The 21,090-nt window shown below is 37.7% G+C and overlaps 1 protein-coding gene across 8 annotated transcripts in view; it reads right to left on the reverse strand.

The window, feature by feature from the left end:
• CASK (calcium/calmodulin dependent serine protein kinase) overlaps positions 1-21,090 on the reverse strand; it is a 314,565-nt gene that overhangs the window by 280,120 nt on the left and 13,355 nt on the right. The window lies entirely within an intron of this gene.

Raw genomic sequence — 21,090 nt, forward strand, 5'->3', positions numbered from 1 at the left:
AAAAAAGACGGCCACTTGTAGGTATTTTCAATACGCAACTTAATTTTATTTCAGAGATATAAATATTTACCTTGAACATCCTCAGATAAAAGTAGTTTCATATCTGTTGAACATGTTCTTAGTTTTTTGGGTTTTTTTGGGGGGGTCAGGGGGAGGTAATTAGGTTTGTTTATTTATTTAATTTTAGAAGTAGTGGGAATTGAACCCAGGACCCCGTGCATACTTGCATGCTAAGCATGCGCTCTACCACTTGAGCTCTACCCTCCCCCTCCATATCTATTGGACATGTAAAAATATGCAAGTTGCTTTACTGAATCCCAAGAATGATACCTTGTAGGAACTAACATAGTAAGGCATCACACAGACCTTGCTTACACATCTTTATGATTAAGACAATTGTTTTGTCCTTTGCTTTGTGGTTTTCAGACTTCCTTCTTCATTTACCCCCAACTTACCAGGTTTATTAACAATACTGTAAGTAAGCTCTACGACCTATACAACTTTGGAAACCTGTCCTCCTTCCTTGGGTCCAACTCATAATGCTAGAGCCATCTCATTTCACTTGCACAACACTATCTGAGAGAGATAAGCACTTTTTTTGTCATTTCTCAACACTCCTGAAATGTGAAGAAAACAGTATTATTCCTATTTTAAAGATCAAAATGGAAGTGCAGAAAGCATAAAGAGGGCTTCTGGTAACGTCCTAGTTTCTTGACTTCGGTGTGTGTGTTCAGTTTGCAAAAGCTCATCAAGCTACATACACTTATGATTTTTATATTCTTTGGTATGTTATGTTATACTCTAGTAAAAAAAAGTTCAAGAAAGTAAAAAACTGGAGATTAAGATTCCAAAACATTCCCCAATGATTCACTTACGGTCGGTGGTTAGAGGCCGGCTCACATGCAAGCCGTGTGACTCCTAGGCAGTCCTCAAGTGCTCTACATCAAACTGCCCGTGTTAATCATTTCCTTCCACTCAATCTCTTACTTCTCCTTTGATCATTAACAAAGTATTCTGCCTCATCACTGGAATATGCCTGGAATATTACACTTAAAAAATCTTTCTCTTCATGTCAACTTAATCTTACACACATGCAGTAATACAGATATATATTCCTACAACACCCAAGCCTCATCCTAGCTAGGAGATCCAAATCCATTTTGTTAATTATAACCATGCTTTGATAGTCTGACTGCAACTTTTATAAACGATTACTGCATTGTGTACAATTATGTTTTTAACTGTAAGATGTCTCATTATCTAAACTGTTTAACTCAATCTTTATACTTTCTTTAAAAATGCTAACAACTAAAATGTGGGCGAGAAAAGAAAATCTTACTCTATTCCCCATACCTCTTAAGATTCTCTAGGATGATAGCAAAAAGTCAGTAAAACAACTCTACAGAAACCAGATTTGGTTACATAAACATTTCACCTTCCCAATCTATTTACCTTCCCAGTCTCAAGTCTCAACACCATCTAGACTACACACTACATCCACCTATGCAAACGACAATTATGTTTTAAAGATTAGGTTCTCATCGACCTCCAATGCCTTTGTACAAACTGCTTCCTCTGCCTAGACTACCCTTCCCCTTGTCAACCCCTCTCTACCAATTCTTCAAGACTTAGCTCGAGTATCTCAGAATTGCTTTAAATTCACCTCAGATCAAGTTAAGCTCTCTCTCCCCCCCTTGAAGCACAAGATTGCTGCATACTAGTAGAAAAAACAATGCAAAGGGTCACAAAACTTACTGATAAAATATTAAAATATGTTGTGGAGTTTGAAAGATATTCCTACTCAGAAGCTGGATCATTCCCCCAATTCTCTTTTGAAGTAGGTTGGGTTCCCTTTCTAGATTCTGTCATAGCACCCCCTGGCTTTCCTTCACAGCACTCACAACTGAATTTTAAACAATTATTTGTAGAATCATTGAACATCCCTCTCTTGCTCTAGATTGCAAGTTCCATGACACAAAGCGCACCTTCTATGTTATCCACAGCTATATCCCCCCAGGACTCAGAACCTGGAATGCAGTAACTGTTCAATACATTTTGTTGAATGAATGTTTCCAAGGAGCTCCAAACCATTTTGGCTCACTTGATAGGCCATTTTGGCTTACTGCTTCAAAAGTGATATTCTGACTTAGTATGCTGAATTTGCTTCACATATGCAACTTACGGTTTATAGACATCATGGAACAATCACAACTATGGCCCAACTAAGAAAGTGAAATAATTCAATGTATTATTTACATGTTTACTTCCCCTATTAAATGAGTTCCCAAATGGCAGGGACTGTGTACAATTAGCGAAAGGTGGCTGAACAGTTCAGACAATAGAGTCAAACTTCCTTAGGCTCCCAGCTTTAACACTCAAGAGCTTGGTAACCCTGACAAGTGACTTAAACCTGCTGGAGCCTTCGTTTACATATATCTATAAAGTGAGAATAATACCACCCATCTCTTGGGATTGTTGTATTCATTTTCCAGCTTTACTGAGGAATAATTAAGAAATTAAAATTCCATATACATAAGGTATACAATGTGATTTGATATACATAACCATTGTGAAATAATTACCACAATCAAGTTACCAAGTCAATTAACATTTCCGTCAATTCACATAATTACCGTTCTCTTTATATGGTGAGAGTAGGATCTACTCTCTTACCAAATTTCAAGTACACAAAACAGTGTTATTAACTATAGTCATAATGCTGTACATTAGATCTCCAGAGCTTGCTCATTCTGCACATCTGAAACTTTGTACCCTTTGAGCATCATCACTACATTTACACCACGCTCATCCCCTGCAACCACCAATCTACTCTCTGCTTCCATGAGTTTGATTATTTTAGGTTCCACATATAAGTGAGATCATTCAGTGTTTGTCTTTCTGTGTCTGATTTACATCACATAGCATAATCTCCTCCAGGTTCAACCATACTGTCACAAGTGGCAGAATTTCCTTTTTTTTTTTTTTAAGGCTGAGCAATATTAAATTCTGTGTATGTATGTGTGTACACTACACACACACAACCACATTTTCTTTATCCACACATCCATCAATGGACACATAGATTGTCTCCATATTTTGGCTATAAAGAATACTGTTGCAATGAACATGGGAGTAAAGATATTTCTTCAAGATACTGATGTCATTTCCTTTGGATATATACCCATAAGTGGAATTGCTGGATTACGTGGTAGTTTCAGTTTTAGTTTTTTGAGGAACCTCCATACTGTTTTCCAAAATGGCTGTACCAATTTACATTCCCCTCAACAATATACAAGGTTTCCCTTTTCTCCACATCCTTGCCAACACTTAGGGTATGCCATATTAACAGATGTGAGGTGGTATCTCATTATGGTTTTGATTTGCATTTCCCTGATGATTAGTGATGCTGAGTGATGCTATAAATTTCCCTCTAATAGCTGCTTTTGCTGCATCCCATAAGTTTTAGTATGTTGTGTTTCCATTTTCATTTGTCTCAAGATATTTTTTGATTTCTTTTGATTGCTTCTTTCACCCACTGATTGTTCAGGAGTGTGTCAATTTTCTACATTTGTGAATTTTCCAAATTTCCTCTTGTTACCAATTTCTAGTTTTATACCATGTGGTTGGAAAAGGTAATGATTTCAATTTTCTTAAATTTGTTAAAACTCCTTTTATGGCCTAACACATACTCTATCCTGGAGAATGTCCCATGTGTACTTGAGAAGAATGTGCATTTTGCTGCTATGGGATGGAATGTTCTGTATATGTCTTCTAGGTCCATTTGGCCTACAGGGTTATTCAAGTCCTATACTTCCTTACTGACCCTCCATCGGGATGTTCTACTCATTATTCAAAGTAGGGTACTGAAGTGCCCTGCCATTATTGTGTTACTGTCTATTTCTCCCCTCAGTTCTCTGTGTTTGCTTTATATAGTTAGGGCTTTGATGTTTGGTGTATATATATATTTATAATTATTATATCTTCCTGGTGGACTGAATCTTCTGTCATTATATAATGCCCATCTTTGTCTTTTGTGGTTGTTTTTGACTTAAAGTCTATTTTGTTTGGTGTAAGTATAGCCACCCCTATCCTTTTTTGTTTGCCATCTGCGTGAAATACGCTTTTCCATTCCTTCACTTTCAGCTTGTGTGTATCCTTAAATCTAAAGCGAGTTTCTCATAGACAGCATATAGTTGAATTTTTGCTTTTTAATCCATGCAGGCACTCCAAATCTTTTAACTGGAGAATTTAATTCATTTACATTTAAAATACTATTGATAGGTAAGGACTTACAACAGTAAGCCATTTTGTTACCTGTTTTCTGACTGTTTTGTAGTTTATTTTTTCTTTTCTTCCTCTCTTGGTGCCTTCCTTTGTGATTTGATGATTTTTTGTTGTGGTATGCTTTGATTCCTTTCTCTTTATCTTTTGTGCACCTATTACATGTTTGTTCTTTGTGATTACCATGAGGCTTACATAAAACATCTTACAGTTATAACAATCTACCTTAAGTTGACAAATGAACTTTGATCACATATAAAAACTTTATACTTTTACTCCCTTCTTACATTTTTATGTTATTGGTGTCAGAACTTACATCTTTTTATATTGTGTATCCCTTAACAAATTATTATAACTATTTTTAATACTTTTGTTTTTTAACTTTTATATTAAGAGTTTAAAGTGGTTTATGCATCACTGTTACAATATTAGAGTATATCTATATTTACCTTTACCAGTAAGTTTTATACTTTCTTACATTTTCTTGTTGCTAATTAATTAGTGTCCTTTCATTTCAACTTGAAAAATTCCTCTCACATTTCTTTTAAGACAGGTCTAGTGGTGAAGAACTCCCTCAGTTTTTGTTTGTCTGGGAAGGTCTATCCCTCCTTCATTTCTGAAGCACAGTTTTGCTAGATACAGTATTCTTGGTTGACAATTTTGTTTCCTTTCAGCACTTTGAATATATCATTCTATGATCTCCTGGCCTACAAGTTTCTGGTGAGAAATCTGATAGCCTTATGGGGGGGAGGAGGAAGAAGGGAGATGGGGAGGAGGAGAAAGTGGTGGCACTGGCTTATATCTAATGAGTCACTTTTCTCATGCTGCTTTCAAAATTCTGTGTGTTTAATTTTGACAATTTAATTATAATGTGTCTTGGTGAAGGCCTCTTGATGTCCAGCCTATTAGAGGTACTTTGAATATTATGGATCATTTATTTCCTCTGATTTGGGAAGTTTCCCATCATTCTTTCTTTAAGTAAGCTTTCTGCCTCTTTCTCATTTTCTGCTCTTTCTGGGACTCCCATCCAAAAGGTCCTAACTTTGGAGAATGTATAAACAACTAGTTGTATGTTCACTTTCTACTTAACCATGGTACCTCTCTCCCACTGTGGACATGAACCAAGACCCTGGGTAAATTGCATCATCTGGTGGCTGAAGTAAGTAGATGGCTGGCATAACATCTATTCTGCTTTAACAAGATCATATGGAGAACACACTGACCATTTTTTCTTGATCATTTACCCATCACTGATTAACTCCTTCTTGGCAATTATGTCCATGTGTTTGTTCTCTCATTTTTCCTTGTCCTTTTAAAATGTTCCTGCCCTTAGGAAAAAAACACTCCCCAAAACTAATTCCTCCCAATTTATGTGTCTAAAAAGTTAACGCACCCCAAGCTGCCCATCAACGCTTGGAATATACCTATATCAAGGAAAAGGAAAGACTTTACAGAAAATTAGTCATAAGAACTAATGCCATCAGTCTCTGACCATTTCAAAGTTAGCGACTCTTAAAGCTGATTACTTGTTAGATGGTGGCAAAATATTTGATAACACCATATGTGAAAGGAGGTTATAGTTTAGGAAAACATAGGAAACCTTCAGGGTATGTGTATGATGGCTTTTTCTTATAGGTTTTGAGTCCAGTCCTACAAGAGGCCAAATTAAACTAGAGCTAGTCATTCTCTGCTTGCAGCCTCCAATCTAGGTTGACTGAGAGTCACATAATTTGAAGCTTTGCAGGGCTGTAAACATCAACAGCCTCTGCACCTCAAACTGAGGTGATTATAAGCAGTAACTCAGAGAAGTAGCTGTCTTAGCAGGAGATAAGACCACAGGCCTGAGCTGTTTTAAGAGTTCTCTTCAGGACAAGGAAGAAAACCAGCCAGCAAAAATCAGATTAAGAATGCTGCCTACCTCAAGGCAGCTGGCTATTAATTTAAAAGCTAAAGGAAAAGGGCTGAGCAAGGAGGCCAGTAAGCAGAAGAATTTTCAAGCTCGGAAACTATGTATAGATGTGGCTTCCCCCACCATGGAGCTTACTAAAAGCAAAAATAGCAAAAATCTATAAGTCTTTGAGGGAATAATATTATCATGAAACCCCAAGACTGCTCTGCAGCAGCCAGCAAGTATTAAATCTCTAAAATAATTCGTGGCCCCAAACCCTCACCAACAGAACATTAGCTGTGAAACCTGTACATTCCCCCAAGAAACATATGCTCTCCAGTGAGTGCTTCAGATGCAGCCATGAAGAATGGACAATAAAGAATCTCTAGAGAACAGTCAGGGACCTGTTCTGGGGCAAAAGAAATCCCCTTGTATTATTCAGACTGTTGCAATTGCTGCTGTGACTCTGCTGTCACTTTAGATAACCATACCTACCCTGCCTTTGGTACCTGCGTGCCACTTGACCTCTGCCACCCCAGGATCCAGTTACCTCCACTGTACTTAGGTTTGCTAATTCAGTGGCAGCAGTTTCCATTGTAACTTCTGTCCTATAGGATCTTGGGGCTCCCCTCACAAATTTGTTTCCCAGGCAAAGGAAATCCCCCTAGAGAGCAGAACCAGGGGCTGCCAGAAGGGCCATCAAAGGAGCTTTCCCCACTGCCAGGGCAGGGAGTTTTTGCTCTTCCTACCCAGTATTTGACCACTGCTATCTCTTCCTTTCTTCCTCTTTTGGCGTGAACTTTTACTACAGTTATCTTATTCTTTCCCTATCTACGTAACGATGGAAGAGGGAGGAAGTTTGTGGGACACAGGAAGCCATACCTAGACCTAATGGGGAAGACTGCACATCACCAAGAAATTGAGAACTTAGAAACTGGATACAATAACTAGATAAGACTTTGGAGGTGTTTCCACTGAGGAGGGGGTGAGCATGTTCTTTGTATGGAAAGAAGACTGAATGAGGATTAGATACCTAAAGGAGTGTACTGCAGCAAAGACTGTTAATCATCCACCTAATAGCCTTTCTCCATTCTTTCTTGCTAGCAGAAGTCCAACATTGTTGGGCTCCAGTGTGCTCAAGTGAAAATACATGTCCCAGCTTCGTCATACATGAGGTAGCCATGTGATGTAGTTTGGCCAATGATATGAAAGCAGACTTCACTGGATGTGGTTCATAGGAAAGTTCTTTAAAGAGGTCTGACTCACCTGGAAGTCACCATTTTGCTCGTCCCCATCCTCCAGCTAACCTAAAACACAGATGGGATGACTCAGGAGCTACCTTGTAACGAAGAGTATACACTATGGATGGCTGGGAAGAAGGGTAGAAGGCACCTAGGTCCCTAACGGCATCCTGGACACACCCTATCAGCCCTGGAATGCTAAACTTTAGAATTCTTATTTAGTGAGTGGAAAATAAACTCAAGTTTATGTAGGCCATTATTTTGGGAGTTTTCTGTTCTACATAGTAAATGTCAGCTCCTTCATGGATACACAGAGAATCCTGTAACTCACTGAGGAATTAACCAAATTTATGTCAAAATATAACCTGTAAAAAAAAACTATATCAGGCACCTTACTTTTACTTAGCCTGGCTGCCACATACTTGACATCCAAAAGTTAGCCCCATGTCCATTTCAGGCACAGTTAATCAATCAGGGCACTTTATACCAGTAAGTTATAAGTACATCTGCAAAACTATTTCAACTCCAAGTCTCAACAGCTACAACTGATCTACTGACCTGGCACACAATATAGAACCTATTTTCCATTTGTAGCAACTTCAGTTTCTCTCAGTTCTAGAATTCTAAGACAAATTATAGACCTTACAATGGAGAAAATGTGTCAAGATTCTACACCTATCAAGTAACTCAGATCAAATTAAATAATCTAATCCTACAACTCTGGACCAGTCACATTTCCTCAGAAACAAATAAACTAAAACCTTGTTCCTTCATTTGTGAGATGGAAGAAATAGGAAAGCCTACTTAAGCTGCATAAGGTTGATGTGAATATCATATACAAAATGAGTGTGAAAAAATTTGAAACTTAAATTACTATAAACATATAAATTATTAATAAATCTATAATGTATAATTTATTCTGTACAACTAGCATAATTTGCTATTATAAATACTTGACATCTAAAATTAAATTCATTTCAAGAACATTATATTGTCTTGTGTAGCAATATAGAGAACTCAACTAAGAGTTCATTCTTCTGATTTCACACCAAAGAAACAATGGACTGGCGTGGGGGAAGCACAAAAATATCAAGAGTATACGTATTCCAATCAATTCCACCAGGCAGAAATAACACTTGCATTCATGGAAGAATTCAGTTTTACCCTATTGGATTAATCTCTTTAAAAGAAAAAAGAAAAAGTAGTTTCACGATGGGGGAGGGGAAGTTTATCATACATATGTGTACTTTTCTAAACTCAAAAGGGAGAAATCTCTTCACCTCTATAGACTAAAATTTACAATAAGGTAAAAATAACTAGGCAAGTTTAATTAAATCAGTAAATATTTGATTGCCTACCAAACATAATGACTTGTTGCTATTACCATAGTGGATAACCTATGACCCCTAACCTCAATAAGAGCAGTGAAGTAAACCCTGAGATCTAAGTCTTAGTACCCAGGATAAAAGAGTAATTGAAGTTTCAATATTTAGAGAAGCTTTAGTAATATAAACAATGTACTAATTAACATCCCACCATCCGTGGTCTTTAAAACAGGTGCTACATATTCCCAGCCAAAATTCGTGAAAGTTTTCCAAAACTTACTTCAATTTCCTTTGAAATTTTGAAACCACTTAGAACCCCATGGAAAGTCTAGAAATGTAACTTAAAGAAGCTTGAGAACTGAGCAAACTTTATAAAGGAAATAGTAACAATGTGGAACAAGTTACAGAGACATCTTTAAGGTCATCCTTATTCAGGTCACTTAAAAAAATATTTATTGTAGTATAGTCAGTTTACAGTGTTGTGTCTATTTCTGGTGTGCAGTGTAGTATTTCAGTCATACATATACATATATTTGCTTTCATAGGTTACTACAAGATATTGAATATAGTTCCCTGAGCTACACAGAAGAAACTTATTATATATAGCAGTTAGTAGCTGCAAATCTTGAACTCCCAATTTATCCCTCCCTTCCTTACCACCGTGGTAACCATAAGTTTGTTTTCTATGTTTGTGAATCTGTTTCTCTTTTGTAAATAAGTTCATTTGTCTTTTTTTTTTTAGATTCCACATATGAGTGATACATGGTATTTTTCTTTCTCTTTTTGACTTACTTCACTTAGAATGATGATCTTCAGGTCCAACTATGTTGTTGCAAATGGCATTATTTTAGCCTTTTTTTATGACTCAGTAGTATTCCACTGTATACATATACCACAACTTCTTTATCCAGTCATCTGTTGATGGACATTTAGGTTGTTCCCATGTCTTGGCTATTGTAAATAGCGCTGCTATGAACATTGGGGTGCATGTATATTTTTGAATTAAAATCTCCTCCAGATATATGACCAGGAGTAGGATTGCTAAACCATACGGTAAGTCTATTTTTAGTTTTTGAGGACTCTCTATACTGTTTTCCATAATGGCTGCACCAAACTACTTGCTTACGAACAGTGTAGGAGGGTTCCCTTTTCTCCACATCCTCTGCAGCATTTATCATTTGTGGACTTTTTAATAATGGCCATTCTGACTGGTGTGACAGGTCACTTTGGGATATCCTACACACTGAATATATAAATATTAACACAGAGCTCAACTACAGAAAATAAAAGGTATATATGTGGATAGCACAACTGATTGGTCTACAAGTGCTATAAATTAATGTATCTGAATGTTAAAGGACCTTAGTTTTTAAATGAACAAATAAGCACATGCAAGCAGAGTGAGGAAATTTCAAGTTATAAATCAAAACCTTCTGGCTAGATGAGAAGATAAAAGCTTCTTTCAAAAACTCAGCTATCCGCCAGAGACAAAAGCACTAGATACATCCTATTGTCTAATCCATCCTCCTATTTGGCTAATGTGGATGGAAAAGCTTCAATAACCTTCTAAAAGCCACTCTACACAATGGGTAACCATAGCATACCTCTGACACTGGGCATATACACCCCCAATTAGGAGACATATGCTAGAAGCTGTGATATTAACAGCTTTCTCCCTTGCTATTACTGCCCACAATGGGCACCATCTGGGATGATTTAGAGAATCATACAAGCAAAAACAGAATATATCAAATACATTGCATATTCTCCTGTACAAAGTTATCTGTATTACTGCTACCTGATAAACTTTACTAGATTTTGCCAAACTGGAAGTTTCATCTTCTGAGGAAAATGGAAGAAATAAAAGTTGCAGCACAACATAAAAATGAAATTTTGCACGATCTTCAAGATCAGCCACGTGGAAGAGAAATCAGAATGCTACAGACAATGTTCACATTCCCCTAAAATTCATATGTTGAAACCTAATCCCCAGTGTGATGATATTTAGAGGTAGAGCCTTTGACACATGATTGGGTCATGAGGGTAGAACCTTCATGAATGGGATTAGAGCCTTTATAAAGGAAACCCCAAAGAGCTCTGTCTCCCCTCCTGTCATGTGAGGACACGGTGAGAAGATAGCCACAGGAAACAGGCCCTCACTAGACATCGAATCTGCCAGCACCTATATCTTGGACTTCTCACCCTCCAGAACTGAGAAATAAATATTTGTTGTTTAAACCACCTAGTTTATGGTATTTTTGTTATAGCAGCCTGAACAGACTATGACAGAGGGCAAACTTTTCATCATAAGTATATTCCAAGCCAGGTTCTCATAAATTCCAACTCCCCACTCTGCCCCAGCTTCTGACCAGGAGGCCTTCATCTTTTTCTAGGCTAGCTGAATCCCTATTTTGTGTGTGTGTGTGTGTGTGTGTGTGTGTGTGTGTGTGTGTGTGTGTACAGTGTAAATTCTTAACCAAATACTCAAATATTTAATATTTCTGGTTTTAATGCTACCTAAGCAAATAGAACTGGGTATGATACATCTGTACATTTCCAAGATAAATGCACTTAAATATTTGTCTACACATATCCTAGACATGGAGTGAAATGTCAAAACAATGTATCAAGGTGAGGAATCACCTTGGATTCAAAAGGGGGCAGTAACCAACACAGGGTGTGTGGGTACAAGGAAGTGGTTGAGATCAGGGCCATTTTACCCTTTTCAGTAAATCATAAGACTTTATTTTCATGTATCAGGCACAGCAGGCTCAGCAAATATTGAATTAAAAGCTTAACAACACTCTATTTGAGACTTACACAAAGCAGTGATATCTTTCTAATTAGTTTAAGCCATGTCTCTGAAGGCACCTAAAACAAAATCATATCTACTGAAATCATCACTCCATTACAAATATCACTTTTCCTCAGCTAATTCCAGGTGAAGAAACGTAACTCTCAAGAAAGAAACCCAAAGCAGTAACAACATCAATCTCTAGTCATATTCTTCTGAGAAATGTCAATACTTCTCGAATTCACAGAAGATACCACAACTTTCAACGTCTTAGGTCCTATTCCACTTTTCTCTTCTATCCTGGAATGGAAAAGTAAGACAAAAATCTGACACAAGGATTCCAATTTTGCCATCTGCCAATAGATCATAAAACCACCTGAAGTTTTAGACTACACAGCAGCCACAGGTAGCTCCAGATGGTCTGAAAAACTTGGGGACACTTGTTGCAAGTGCTCTGCTCCACTTCCAACTGAGAACTCCCAACAATCTAAAACTGGAAGAGGGAAAAGAGCCTGCAACTGGTGCTTTCCAGAGAAAGGGAGGAAAACAGATTTGAGACTAAGGCCCTCCAGCTGAAACAAATCTCCCCTGCTGAATGGCTGTTGGTTATTTGCTTTAACACAACGCTGATGAGTCACTATGAAGTGACTTATAAGACAAATAAATGTTGGGAAGATTAAATAGAGCCTATCAAACCAAACAATATTTTTAAAGTAAAATTCATATAGTGGTCACTTAAAGATAAAACACTTTAAAATGTAAAACCAGCATAAATACCACTGTATAATAAAAATTACCACTAGTAATGTTTGCTTCATAGCAGTTTCTTAATATTAATCCCATATTTTCCATATAATACTTGGAAGCTGTTCACAGCCTTAAATAGTATTAGACTCAGTATTTCACTAATGGACCTAATGCTATGGCCCAGGAAAAAACAATAACTGCACTGAGAGAGGTCGATTTATTCCAGAGAAAGGCTTACATGAAACACACCATAATTCAAAGGACTGAGGAATTATCATAAAGAATTTCCCAGCAGAAACTGGCAAAACAGATGGCGGTAAATCACACTTTCAAATTTGACAGTATCTGTAAAACTCTGCTTAATTCCTTCCTTGTTGGTATACCTTTTATTAAATTAGTTACTGTTTATGTTTCCTAAGCTACTTAATAAACTACTTTAACTCACTATTATTCAAATAGAGAGACCAGTGCCCCTTTATATCACCCTTTGGGGCAGGGCCAGGGTTTTAAAAGGAGTTTCTTGACAAATACCCACTTCTTGCTAACTCTGTTCTTACCCAATTTCCCAGTTCTTTTTCTCCTTAGTGTGCGTGCATGCACGTGTGTGTAATATCCCACTCCATCCTCTACCTGCTCTGCCCCAACCCAAGAACAATACTGCCCCTTCCACTCCCAAGACTAGACTAATTGTTGAGAACTAGAAATGACACTTTTGATCAGTTGCTTTTAAGAAAGCACTTGCTCTACTAGCAAAAAACTGGCACATTATTTGAGGATTAAAAACATCTATTTAGATCTTATCGTCATACTGAAAAATAAAATAAATTTCAGATAAATCAAAAAGTTAAATGTAAGAAACCAAAACAAAGAGGCAGATGCGGGTGAATTTCCACATGACTCCCAGGAAGGGAAGGACTTTCTAAGCATGAAAACAATTATAGAAATAACAAAGGGAAGGACTGACAGTTTGACTATGGTAGACACTCTCCTAATCAAGCTCCACTTAACCAGTTTCACAGACTGATCCATTCCCCAACCCCTGTGTAGAAACCTAATGAATGCCCACAGCATACTGACTGCTCAAGGTGAACAGGCTACTGTGTGGTACACCTACCTATGAGCCCTACAAGTTAAGTTGCCTGTTTACCAAGAGTTATTTACATTTGTTCTCAGATTTGCTCCTCTTGATGCTAGTTCTGTACCTGTTACTATAATTCTTAATTATACGTTACATCCATTGAACGTGTGTGCAAAAACGTGTGTGGCTAGAGAGACCAGATAAAGGTGATGCTGAATTAAATGTGGGTGACAAACCTGCAAAAGACTGGGGGGAATCTGTAAAATACCTGAAAGGATTCTGCATCAATTACAGTTCATTAAAGTATCACTTCATTTTAAAGCAACTAAAACTAGATGATAAGTTTTGGGTGAGATATAAAAAAGAAATATTTTTTGTGTGTGTGTGTGGGGGGGTAATTAGATTTACTTATACGTTTTACTTTTACAGGGGGTACTGGGAATTGAACCCAGGCACTTGGGTATGCTAAGCATGCGCTCTACCACTTGAGCTATAGCCTCCCTCCTATACCAGATTTAGACTTATATTTTAAAAAAAAGCAGCCCAAGATAAAATGATTAGTTACTTAATGTGTATTCTGAAGCTTTCATGTGGAAGATACAAACTTTAGGATACCCCTTCCTGTTAAACAGATCAGCTATGCGATCTAATCACACCAAATAAAGAGGCTTTTGTATGATTGTCAGTTTTCACATATCAAAACTCACTAGAAAAAGAATGACAAACTAAACTTGAAAATATGTGAAAGACAATGATAATAGGTTAGTATGTTTGATAAAGTTTAGATAAATTAACAAGAAAAACACTAGGCAACGAATAGGCAAATGGCCAATTTATGGAAGGAATACAAAAAATTAAACATGAGGAAAATGAATACTTTCATTGGTTACCAAAGACAAAACAGTTCAATGAGATAACATTTTTGCCAATCAGGTCAATAAAACTTAAGCAATTAGCATGTTCAATGTTGCCTAACGCACAATGTAACAGTTAGGGATACCATTTGCTGCTGAAAGAAGACACTTTGGTAGAACCTTTCTAGAAATCAATCTGGCAACCTCTATCAAGACACTTAAAAATGTCTCTATCCTTTGACCAGGCAATTACATTTCTGGAACACCACTCTTAGAAAATAATTCTGAAATCTGAATAAAGCTTTGGCGGTAAGATACCCTTCAAAGTGTTATTTATTATAATATTTTAAAATTTGAGGAAAAAACCTTTCAACAAAAATTACTGTCAGGCACTCTAGATGAAGAAGTAAACAAAACAGTCCCAGCCCTCTTTGAGTTTAGAGCCTTTGGGGAAAAAGAAACAAATTAAACAAGTAATTATCTGAAGTCTGACAACAGGGGAATTACCAAATAAATTATGAGACATCCAAATGATCAGATGATACACAGCCATCAGAAATCATTTATAATGAATTATCAAGGACATGAAGAAGTACTTATACTAAATGAAAAGCTATCAAACTATAAATGGGCGTAAAAAGTATATTGAAAATCTAAATGGAGGGGGGAGGACTTTTGATGGCAGGTACTAGCAATCCCAGGTAAGACAAGTGGGTCTGTGGCATTTTAACTTGGGGCTACTTCCATCCCCCTACTACAACTCTGTGTAATTGATGCTCTGTGGACACTGACACCGTTTTTAAAGGGAGCTGACCTGATTTGGAGCTCCAAGGGAAAGCCTCAAGCCTGCGGCATTGTTGAAAACAATAGGGATCATCAGCAAACAATCAAACATCACAGCTTCCTAAGCCTGCAATGCTGGTTGGGGCCAACAAGACCTCAGCCAAACCTGTAAAAGGAAGCTTTAAGGAATGAGTCAGCCATAGGGGGCTGAAAGCTCCGACATATTCTTGGGGTTCTAGAAGGTTGAACGCATGTGAGCCCCTGCATTAGATGCACTGTGGATAAAGAATATGCAAGGATCAAGGAAAGTGGAGGGCTTCCCAACTTATCCATCAGAAAGATTTCACTATTTGGTTTGAAATTTGTGCACAAGAAAGTAAAAGCCAAGGTAGACTAGTAAACTGCCTGAACTGTGAAGGCGTGGGTTGGGGCACACATTCAAAGTCCATGCATTTAATAAACCTACTACACTCCAGAGATGATGTAAGTGCTAGAGATTTAAAACCCCTTGTTCCTGCCTTTGAGAAGCTCACATTCTAATGGTGGAAGCAGATGTCCAAGTAATTAGAAATCCAATAAAAAGAGAGGGTTTCAAAAGAAGGAGGGCCTCTTGATTAAACTGAATATAAACATTATTAACCTCCCTTTAGAAGCCGTAAGAGTGAAAAATCAGAAAAGACATAAACCAACAATATCAAGAAAGTGGGAGAGAATCTGACAGCAGAAGAGAGAGGTCCACCAAATTTTAGATAAAAAGCATCTGAAAAAGAGGTAACCAACTTGGCTGCATCGTTCTTCTTTCTACCAAGTACCTCCAGTGGGGGAATCTAAACTGACGCTAGTTCATTCCTGAGGGCCCTGGAAAAGCTCAAGAACTGATGCGTCCAGGAGCATTTGAAGGAAATAGGAATTTAATTTTAAAAGGGAGGGGGTGGTGGTGAAATATCCTTTAAAAGAGCAGTAAGACTCTCAGATTCTTTCTTTTCATCCTCAGCATCAGGTAACTGCCTTTTCTCCACACAGCAGAAGACTTCAGTTACTCTCTGGAGAGACTGAACCAAAGAGTCCCTAATTCAGGGACACTGGCCATAACTGACAACAGAAGTGGAATGCTTTACTGAAAACAAGGAGTAAGTAAAAACCTGCATAGCCAGTGGTGAAAGATCCAGCCCTTTCCAGGCTGGGCATCTAAATGCTAGATTTGAGCTTCTTACCCCCAAATTCCCCAATAAGAGATTCAAGGAGTCTGAAGTAGAAAAAGTGACTGGCTTAAGGGGGGAAAAAACCCAACTCACAGTTAGTTAGTTCCTCATAAATACCCAGGTTTCCCCCAAACACACCACAGGGAAGACCAAGCGTCAACAAGCTTCACTCATGCAGAGTTTCCAATCAACTTTCCCTTAGCAGAAACAATTTGCTCAAGACGCTTGAGGAATAATACCTCCAACATGAAAGACACATACCAAGGCGAAGGAATGAGAAAAGAAAATCAGAGAAAACAGACCAGATGTGGAAGATATAATTCACATACCATGAAGTTCAACCTTTTAAAATATACAATTCAGTGTTTTTTTAGTATACTCACAAAGGTGTGTGTTGATCAGTAAGCACTAATTCCAGAACATTTTAATAATCTCAGAAACTCTACACCCATTAGCAGTCACTCCCTATTCTCTCCTCCCCTCAGCCCCTGGCAACCACTAATCTAGTTTCTGTCTTGATTGATTCGCCTATTCTGGACTTTTCATATAAATGAAATCATACAATGTGCAGTCTTTTCCGTCTGGCTTCTATCACTTAGCATAATGTTTTCAAGGCTCACCCTTGTGGTTGCATGTATCAGCACTTCATTTCTCATTTCTCTTATGACCAAATAATATTTTGTTGTATACTGCTACCGTATTTTGTTTAACCATTCATCAGTCAAAGGACAACTGGGTTGTTTCCACCTTTTGTCTATTATGAATAATGCTGCTATGGACATTGTGTACAAGTTTTTGTATGAATATATGTTTACAGTTTCCTGGGTACATACCTAGGAGTAGAATTGCTGGGTTGTAGAAACTATATTTAACTTCTGGAGGAACTGCAAGTGTGTTTTCCACAGTGGCTGCACTATTTTACATTTCCATCAGCAATAGACTAGAGATCCAATTTCTCCACATCCTCACCAACATTTGTTATTGTCTGTCTTTTTGCTGCTAGCCATCTCAGTGCATGTGTTATCTCATTGTGGTTTTGGTTTGCACTTCCCTAATGACTAATGATGTTGCGCACCTTTTCATGTTGCGCACCTTTTCATGTGTTTATCAGCTATTTGTGTATCTTCTTTGGGGGAAATGTCTATTCAGTGAATTTTAAATTTCATTTAACTTTGAATAGCCACATCTGGCCAGTGGCTATAGTATTAGGCAAATGGCTGGATTTAGCATCTGATCCTTTACCTTTACTCAAGGTCAGGTGGGACTGGCTAGGTAACTGAAAGTCAAGCACAGCTTTATAACTCACCCGGAATGCCCCAGGAGTAAGGCAGAAAGGAGAAAGGAAAGGGAAACCGGTCCAACACCTGGAAGGAAGATGTACTTGGCACAGAGCCTGGCTCTTAAAATTTACTGTTGATGATGAAAGCAACTCATGTTTATTGAGCACTTGCAAGGTGCCAGGAACTATGCTTTATATCCACTGTCTCATTTAATCCTTATAACAATCCCATCAGGTAGATTCTACTATCCCCATTTTACAAAGGAGGAAGTAGCTTTAGACAGATCAGGTAATCAAGTATTAGTAATTTTACTCATCATAAAATCCTCCATTCCATTTCAACCTTAGAAATGTCTTCATCTGGTTCAATTATAACAATGATCTGACAGCTCTCAATAGGGAAGCTAAGTGTTATTCAGGATTCCATCATTATGTTCAGCATATACTGTACAATTCTGTATCTGCTAACCTACCTCAAAGGAACATTATGAGAATTAGATGGTTTCTGAAGCAGCAAAATACTAGCACTAAATGAAAATCTGAACTCCTGACTTTGTACATTATGGGTCAGATTTTATCTTTTCTAATGTGTTCAGCTACATCCTCCTCTTCTTTGAACTGGTTCAACAACTATATAATGAACATTGACTATATGCCAGATGCTGTCCTAGGTGTAGAGATAAAGTAGTGACTATGACAGCCATGAATCCTGGCCTAATGAAGCTTAAAAGATATATTAAAGAAATAGATGGTTTTAAAAATACACAAGCTCCAATAAGTTTATATCACATGGAGGACTTGTTGCAGTGTCTATTTCATAATGAACCTTATTCCTGCAGCATAAGTACCCTTAAATGACACTCTCTGCCTACTAAGAAATTCTAAGTCTGAACATTATAGCCTTTAAAATGGCTTAAAATCCACACATTTGGCAGAACTCATCTACAGCAGTTGCTTCTAGGGAAGTAGCACCCAGCTCCCAAGCACGGCCAGCTGCCAAGGAATAAAAGGAATTATTAAAGCTTACCTCCAGATCCTCAGGGCTGTCCCAGACTCCTATGCACACGAGGGGAGGATGACACAGCCAGAGTCACCAGAGCACTTCTCTTGCCTAAAGTGTGGCGTGATCTCCCAAGCTTTCATCACCACCCACCCCTGGCCCCTATTTCAGGTAGATAAAACAGAAATGATGAGGTTGTGCAGATGACTCGTGTGGGTGGCTATTGTGCTGACTGGGACAATAAGGCTGTAGAACACTGATCTCTTTGAAAGAGTTCACATTTTATTCATTGCTATAAATAACAATTTAGTTTTTAAAACACTGCATTTCCACACTATATTGTACAAAACAGTAAAGCTCAAATTCTCCTGTTCATGGGTTGCTTTTGGCAACAGACCTAAGTAACCACACTCTGAGGGCTGGCCTTTGCCTGACCCTCTCTCATTGTACTTCGCCACTGGGATGAGTAAGCAGGGCAAAAGGGATGAATTAAGTTGATTGGGAAAGCCTAAATGAAAGGTCTAACTCAATCTTTTCCAGTTTCAAGCTCACTATTTTCCCATGTCTTACCCAGCATCCCCTACACGAAAGCAGTCAACCCAAGCTGACTGGAAGAAATCATGGACCCAACAAACTCACCAATAATATAGCTCAGTATCATTTGATCGAGTTATGTTTCCTAACTTAAAACATCAGTCATGTACAACCAGGGAATCACAGCTGCAAAAACACTTTTGCCTGATCTACTGTGAGAACTAAGGGAGACTGTGAGAAGGACTTTTGTCTCTAAAAGCGATTACATGTCCTTAAGTGGTGTGGATAGAGAGTAAGATACCAAGTGCATTAGTAAGAACAACGTTGAAAATCAGTTCTTGTATTTTATATGATGCTGATCAGCAATTACTTTAAAATCTGGGAGCAAGTACAAAAGAATATCGAGAGTGCATTATGATATTCCAACTGAGGATAGAAATAGCCATCCTCGGTTATGGGAAGGCTAACGAAAACTTGTCCAGTAAACATTCTAAGATTACCCACAATATTCGATATCTACGTGCTTGTAAACATCCTTGTGAAGTACAAGTAACTATAGCACCCCAGGCCAAGGATAAACATTTTCCAGGTGGGATGGTGCTATTTCAATGGCTTAGAGTACGCCAAACAGCTCCCATGAATTCCTAAACTTAGCCATCACAAGGTGGGTTTTCTCTTGGGGAATAAAAAGGCAATAAGAATTGGGAGAAATGAAGACTATAACAGATAATTAAGTTAGGTTACACTAGAGTACAGAAAAACCAAGGACATACCAGTGCAAAGTCAGTGAGGAAATGTCACAGAATTGTTAAACAGGCTACCTCTATTACCAAACATAGAAGGAAAGGGCACAGTAGTATATTACTTTCATTCACAAGTCTCTAATCCCTGAGTAATAATTTGATATCAGAGAGAGGAAAGGGTTTATAGAAATAATACAGTCAGGTTAAAGGCAAAAAAACACCTTTTTTTAAAAAAAAATTTACCTATTGATTTCAAATACTTGCAGCTTAATATTATGGGCAAGAAAACAGTACTAAGGCTTCAGCTTGAGCAGGGATCAGCAAACCTTCTGTGTTTAGGGTGAGAAAGCAAATATTTCAGGCTTTCCAGGTCATGTGGTCTCTGCTACAACTACTCAACTCTGCCCTTGTAACGTGTAAGCAGCCAGACATTATTTAAATGAATGAGTGTGGCTGTATTCCAGAACAACTTTATTTACAAAAACACAGTGGGCTGATTTCGCCCATGGGCCATAGTTTATTGAGCCCTGATATAGAGTTCTAAATCAATGGTTCTCTAACTTTAGTGTGCCTTAGAATCCCATGGAGGGCTGTTAAAATAGAGACTGCTGGGCCCCACCCCCAGAGCTTCTGATCTATAGGGCTGGGGCCTGAGAATCTGCATTTCTAATAAATCCCCAGGTGATACTACTGTTGCTGGTCAGGATGAGGTCCACGCTTTGAGAACCACTGCTCCAGACTTCACTATTAAACAGGAAGTTCAACATTTTAAGTAAGCTGCCAAAGTTCACACCAGATTGGCCACAAAAATTTGTCCATTGTGGTAAGTTCCAAACTTCAACGTTGAAATAAAATTAAGTAATTTAAAGAAAAGCAAAGGGGAAACACACTAGTCAGGATTTTTTCTTCGCCTTGACTTCAGTGTAAACATTACCTCATCAGTAAAATATACACAATTCACCCTCAAATCTCTTTATGCAACATTTTCACCTAACACGTTCTTAGCCCTATAAAGATTTGAGAAGTATTAAGCTCTAGAAATCAAACTAGAAAATAAAATCAGCTTTAAAGATAACAGTAAATAATTCTTGCAAAATCAAAGAATATTTAACAAACTCCATTTCTAATTAGAAGTGCTTCATTTCAATAAAATCAAGATAATATATGTAAGATAGTTTAAGACTTTTGAAGAATTATGTCATATCATCTTCATAACACTCAAATGAGGTAAATACCTTTACTAACCTTTACTATCCTTCTTTTACAAGACGAAGAAAAAAAAAAAACCAAGTGATGATCTGTCACAATTAAAATTTTTCCTTAAAATACAATTTTTCAGAG

The sequence above is a fragment of the Camelus bactrianus genome, chromosome X (genome assembly GCF_048773025.1).
Source record: "Camelus bactrianus isolate YW-2024 breed Bactrian camel chromosome X, ASM4877302v1, whole genome shotgun sequence".
NCBI lineage: Eukaryota > Metazoa > Chordata > Mammalia > Artiodactyla > Camelidae > Camelus > Camelus bactrianus.